The following is a 6,085-nucleotide window of genomic DNA, read 5'->3' on the forward strand; positions in this document are numbered from 1 at the left end:
AGAAGGAGGCCAGGAAAGAACTCTGAGTGTTGAGGCCCGACCCCGAGGAAGAGAAGGCAGCGGCCAGGCAAAGAGGGCAGGGAGGTGGGTGCAGGAGGCTGAGGTGTACTCCCACCCCCGGGCCAGAGCATTTCCAAGCCCGTTTTCCTTGGTACAGTCAGGGTTTCTGAGCTCTGGACACCTGTTGGCTTTCACTTGCCAACCTCTCTGACTGCTGTCACCCAGGTTTTTCAGCGCCCAGCCCTCAGACCACGTGCATAACAGCTAGAAAGCTAGAGAAAATATGGATGCCTGGGTGGCACTGCACTGTCCCCCAGGGGCCTGCATTAAGCAAGTTGAGATGGGGCCCAAGAATTTGCATTTTTAACAAGGTCCCCAGATGGTTCTGATGTTACTGGAAGTTAGAAAACATTTTATGTGCTATAGTATGGAGAAGATGATTTTGTGGCAAAAAAAAAAAAAACCAACAGCAACAAGCTATGAAATTATAGCCATGTTTATGAGCCTGGGTTAAATAGTGACTTTCTCTCAAGAGCCATCTGTGGCCCCCGAATGTGATATTTTCATGTCACGCTCTGAAGCGTATGGGCTCCCCTCATCTTGGACTATCTTTTTTTGCCCCCCTTCTTCCGCCTCCTGCCCCCCCCCACACACACACTGGTTCAAGACGTTGTTTCTCAGTCTAGTAGGACACAGTTCGCTGGCCCATGCTGGTATATGAGCCTTGCGCTCACCCCAGCCGAGGCAGTCGGTCGCCACTCATCGGTCAGCAGCAAATGGGAGCCCAGCTCCTGGGAGAGCTGTTGTTCACAATCTTAGCTGTAGAGGGCGCAGCTCACAGGCCCATGTGGGGATCAAACCGTCGACCTAGACTTTAGGAGCACGGTGCTCCAACCACCTGAGCCATGGGGCCAGCCCCATCTTGGACTTTCTGAGTGGGTTTTTTTCTTAGGGTTACCAACCACCTGGTTTGTCTGGGATTCTGCTACTGTGTAATAAAAGTTCCATGTCCCAGGAAATCCCTGTGTTGGCAAACCATGATGATTGGTCTTCTTAATTTATTAGAGAACTGCCCACCTAGATTCACCTTGAAAAGGAAGGAGTGACTAAAAGCACCCCCTACCCCATATGGCTCTGGCCAAAGTGCTCCTTACCTGCTAAACTTGCCTTCTCATCTGTCTGGAAAGAGCTTCACAGAGTGCTTCTCCCTCCAGCTTCTCAGCATGCATCCTCTCCTTTGTTGTTTTGTTTTGTTTTGTTTCTGTACAGGTATCATTTCAAAAAGGAGCCCTGACAGCAAGCCAGCAGGTCCCACAGCATAACCAAAGTGCTGGACATGGAAACACCAAAGCTTCATCGAGGGCTAAACTCTGGACTTAGAACCCAGAGCAGACACTATCAGCTGCCAGATTTGCAGTGTAATAGAAGACACATAGCATCACCATGGCAACAAGCCTCTAAAGGCCCCCAGCACCTGCTCCTTTCTACACAAGATTTCCCCAAACAGGGATATTTCTTACTTCCTTGTTTTTCTTTTCAATAAAGATGTTAATTTTATTTCCCCTCATTTGTGCTTAATGTTCCAATAGCAATTTAGCTTCTCCTGGGCTCTCCATCCCCTCCCTGTCTCTCCCAAACCTTCTCTTCCCCTGTTTCCTCATCCTTCCTTTCCCTTCAGTCTATTTACTCTGTTTATTCTGTCTGTCCCCACAACTTCTTGTCCCCTCTCCCCCCAAAGCAATATTTTTAACCATCTCTCTTCTCTCAGAGCTAAGCCCTCATCCCGGATGTTTCATCAGCTGCAGTTCTATTAGCCTAGTAAGCAGTAAGCATTGCTCTTTGCTCTGGACAAATACTATATGGTACTCCCTCCAAAGTTGGCATCCTCTGTTCTTGTAACCCCAGCTGGGGGCACAGTACAGTAAAACTACTTCATCCCACAGAGAAGATAAAGGGAAAGAAGGTGTTCCAGGGTCCAGAATAATGATAGTTTGTCGAGTGCTGACTATGTGGCTGGCCCTATGCTAAAGCTTTATGTCTATTATCACATTTAATCTTCATGACAACCCTGATGGCACAAGTTTTATTTCTTATCTCACTTAACAGATGGGGAAACAGAGGCTTCGGCTGGTTAAGCCACTTGTAAAAGGTTACACAGCTAATAAGTGGTACGGCAAGGATTTAAAGCCAATTTGCCTCGCACCAAATCCTGCCCCTTTCAAGACTACTTTCAGAAGAGGTTTGGGAGGGAGATCTTGTCCTGATTCGCCGAATGAGAACGGGGTCTAGGTAGGCCCTTTAATCAGCATTATTTGGAGGGGTTCTGGTCAACAAATAAAAAGGTCTTGGACAACAAACACATCTTTCTGCTTAGGTCCATGTGAACAGTGGAACAGAAAGAGAAGCATCAGAGTTGAGGAGCCCTAGCTATGAGCCTCGCCCCCCTTCAGACACTCTGTTCATGCGTTCACTCATTCTTTCATTCATCCAACACACATTTAGCAAGAATTTCCCATGAGGCAGGCTCCACAGCCTATCCATATGCGTCTATGTTGTTGTAGAAATGTTACCGGGAAAAAGATGTTGAAACATTGGCTCTTGTCTTCTTGAAGGAAAGACTTCAATCAAGAGACAGATATTTGCGCAGCATGAACAGCAGAAGTTTATTAGTAAAAGAAAGTACACTCTGAGACTTGGAGCGGGCTGACCCAAGACAGGGAAGCAGCCTCACCTTATATCACGTGAACGCTTTTATTTCCATGGGTGGAATTGCCTCCCCCCGCCCCTCTTATCTCTCTTTCTTCCTGTGAGGTGCCTGGTCCTCTGGCGTTTAGCAGTACATTTCTTTGATTTAGGGGCATGTGTAAATATGAGGTCTGACAATTAAGTTCGTGAACTTGTTGCAACAATGTTGCTAACCTTTTTTTTTTTTGTATCAGAGGAATTATTCATTACGAATTTGTACCAACTGGACAGTTAACCAAGTTTACTATTTGGAAGTGCTGAAAAGGCTGCATGAAAAAGTTAGACGAAAACCACCTAAACTTTTTCCAACAATTCATGCCTCTTGCATCATGACAACGCACCAGCTGACACAGCACTGTCTGTGAGGGAGTTTTTAGCCAGCAAACAAATAACTGTGTTGGAACACCCTCCCTACTCACCTGAACTGGCCCCCAACGATTTCTTTCTTTACCCAAAGATAAAGGAAATACTGAAAGGAAGACATTTTGATGACGTTCAGGACATCGAGGGTAATGTGACAACAGCTCTGATGGCCATTCCAGAAAAAGAGTTCCAAAACTGCTCTGAAGGGTGGACTAGGCACTGGCATCGGTGCGTAGCTTCCCAAGGGGAGTACTTCAAAGGTGACCCTAGTGATATTCCGCAATGAGGCATGTAGCACTTTTTCTAGGGTGAGTTCGCAAACTTAATGGTCCGAACATGTACATCCCCTTGGTTTGGGGGCATGTGTAAACACATCCCTTAAGGGTATGTGAAAACCTGGCATCTAGTAAGGTATTGGTGACAAACAGGATGGGTTCCTCCACCCCTTCTCTGACTTTTAACAACATATCTCTTTGATTTACAGGTATGTGTAAGCCTGGAGTCCTGCTGGGCAGCTGCCAGGGGTCTTGACCCAAGTAGGAGCTGCAGCAAGGGGCTTTCTAACCAGGCTAAATTTCTCCTTCTCTTGCTCATTTCTATCTATCTACCTAAACAATCAGAAAGACTGTTGGGTGCTGGGAACGCTGTTTATGAGGTCTGGCTCTTCACTTACCATCTCTGAGCCTGTATCTGGGGATAATAATACTTGTGAGCTAATGAAAACCATGAATCTAGAAGCATCGAATATGGTGCCTGACACAAGGGTGGGGGCAAACTTTGTAGAGGTAGAATCACTTCTACGTGGGAAAGTTTCTCCTGAAACGAAGGGGAGTGGGGGCATGGTGCAGAATTCTCCCTGAGACGGGAAGGGTCTGGAGGTGCTGAGCCCCCTACCAACTCTCTTAGGAGTGGGCTCTCTCAAAGCAAGGAAACGCAAATCTGCCCATAACATGTACCTACTTGCCTGTTGGAGCACATAGATTCCTCTTTCCAAACGGCTTACTTCTTGTGGTCCAAGGAGACCCAGCCCTCTGTAGAACACAGCATTTTGTTCTGACACCAATCTTCTACGCTGATGAGGTCTCTGGGTAAAGAAAGATACTGCCAGGGCAGCATCATTTTTATCATTATTAGCAGGACTGTGTGTGCCCAGGATTGCAAGGGAAGTTGGCCCTACAGAACAGGGATTACAGAAATGGTTTGGATAAGACAGGGAGGTGGTGCCAAGAAATTCTAAGGAAATCTACTCATTTCTGTTTCTCTCTCTTGCTCTTTCCTCCGTTTCTTTGTGGTTGTTTGTTTGTTTGTTTGTTTGTTTTTAGGGGAATGAGTTATCAAGTAAACAGTGGAGAAACCAGCTTATGTGTGCATAATTTAGCTGACTTGTGGCTTACTATAAAGGGATTCCCTTGGCCCTACTGCTGAATTTTTATTGCAAAGCAGCAACTCGGAAAGGCCAGATTTCCCAGGCCTACGCTCTAGTGGGAAGAGGTCCTGGCTGCCAGGTGCAGTGCAGAGTGTAGGTGTGCACATGTATGCATGGTGGAGGGGCCCAGGGGAAATGTCACAGAGCCCAAAGCAGATAATAATGGGGACAGCAAAGGACTGGTTTGGGCTTTTGGTGGAAGGCAGCAATGTGACAGGGAGCCAGTGTCTGAGATCTACTCTAAGCTCTGCACCAAATAGCCAGATCACCTTCAACCTGTCGTTTCACCCTTTTGGTCTTTTCTTTGCCTTTGAAGAAGAAGGGAGTGGGTTTCATCTGTAATATCCTAGCCATTTCTAACACTCTATGACTTGGTGTTGTGCATGAGGTTTTGAGGGGAATTCTAGCACCTATTCTCCATTTGTCCCATTCAAGTCTCTCCTATTGAATTTTAGTCTTTCCCATGCAAATCAAAACCACAATGACATACCACCTCACACCTGTTAGAATGGCTATTATCAACAAGAAAAATAATAAGTGTTGGACAGACAGTGGATAAAAAGGAACCCTCATACACTGTTGGTGGGAATGCAGACTGGTGCAGCTGCTATGGAAGGCACTGTGGAGGTTCCTCAAAAATTAAGAAGAGAATTACCCGAAGACCCAGCAGTACCCTCTCCTGGGTACCCCAAACATCTGAAAACATTTATCAGTAAAGGCACGTGTGCTCCAATGTTCATTGCAGCTTTGTTTACGGTGGCCAAGACATGGAAACAACCAAAATGTCCTTCAATAGATGAATGGATAAAGAAGATGTGGTATATATACACAATGGAATACTATTCGGCGGTAAGAAAAGATGAAATAGTGCCATTTGCGAAAACATGCATAGATCTTGAGATTATTATGCTAAGCGAAATAAGTCAGACAGAAAAAGTTGAGAACCATATGACTTCAGTCATATGTGGGATCTAAAACTGAAAGCAGCAAAGGAATAAGACAACCAAAGAAACAAAAACTCATAGATGCAGACAACAGTTTAGTGGTTACCAGAGGGTAAGAGGGGAGGAGATCTGGTAGAAGAGGGTAAAGGAGGTCAAATATATGGTGATGGAAGGAGAACTGACTCCGAGTGGTGAATACACAATGTGATATACAGATGATGAAATACAGAAATGTACAATTGAAACCTATATAATTCTACTAACCATTGTCACCCTAATGAATTTAATTAAAAAAATAATTTTAGTCTTTCCCCCCCGTTCCTCACAAAATCAATATATTTCAGGCACCAAATGCAAGCCACAAGGCCCTTCTAAAGCACCTATGAGGGCACTCAAGACTGCTGCCATCTCTGCTCATGGTAGGCCGGGCCAAGCTTCTGCACAGACAATAGAAGGAACTTGAGAGTCAACCACATTTTCCTTCTACTCAGCTCAGGCAAAGAACAGGTTTGAAGAGGATTGGTGACAGGGAGCAAGAAGCAGTGGAGCAGAGCAGAGAAGAATCGTGCCGTTCAGGAAAAAAATACCTGCTGTGTTCATTTCATCC

The sequence above is a fragment of the Rhinolophus hipposideros genome (assembly GCF_964194185.1).
Source record: "Rhinolophus hipposideros genome assembly, chromosome: X".
Lineage (NCBI taxonomy): Eukaryota > Metazoa > Chordata > Mammalia > Chiroptera > Rhinolophidae > Rhinolophus > Rhinolophus hipposideros.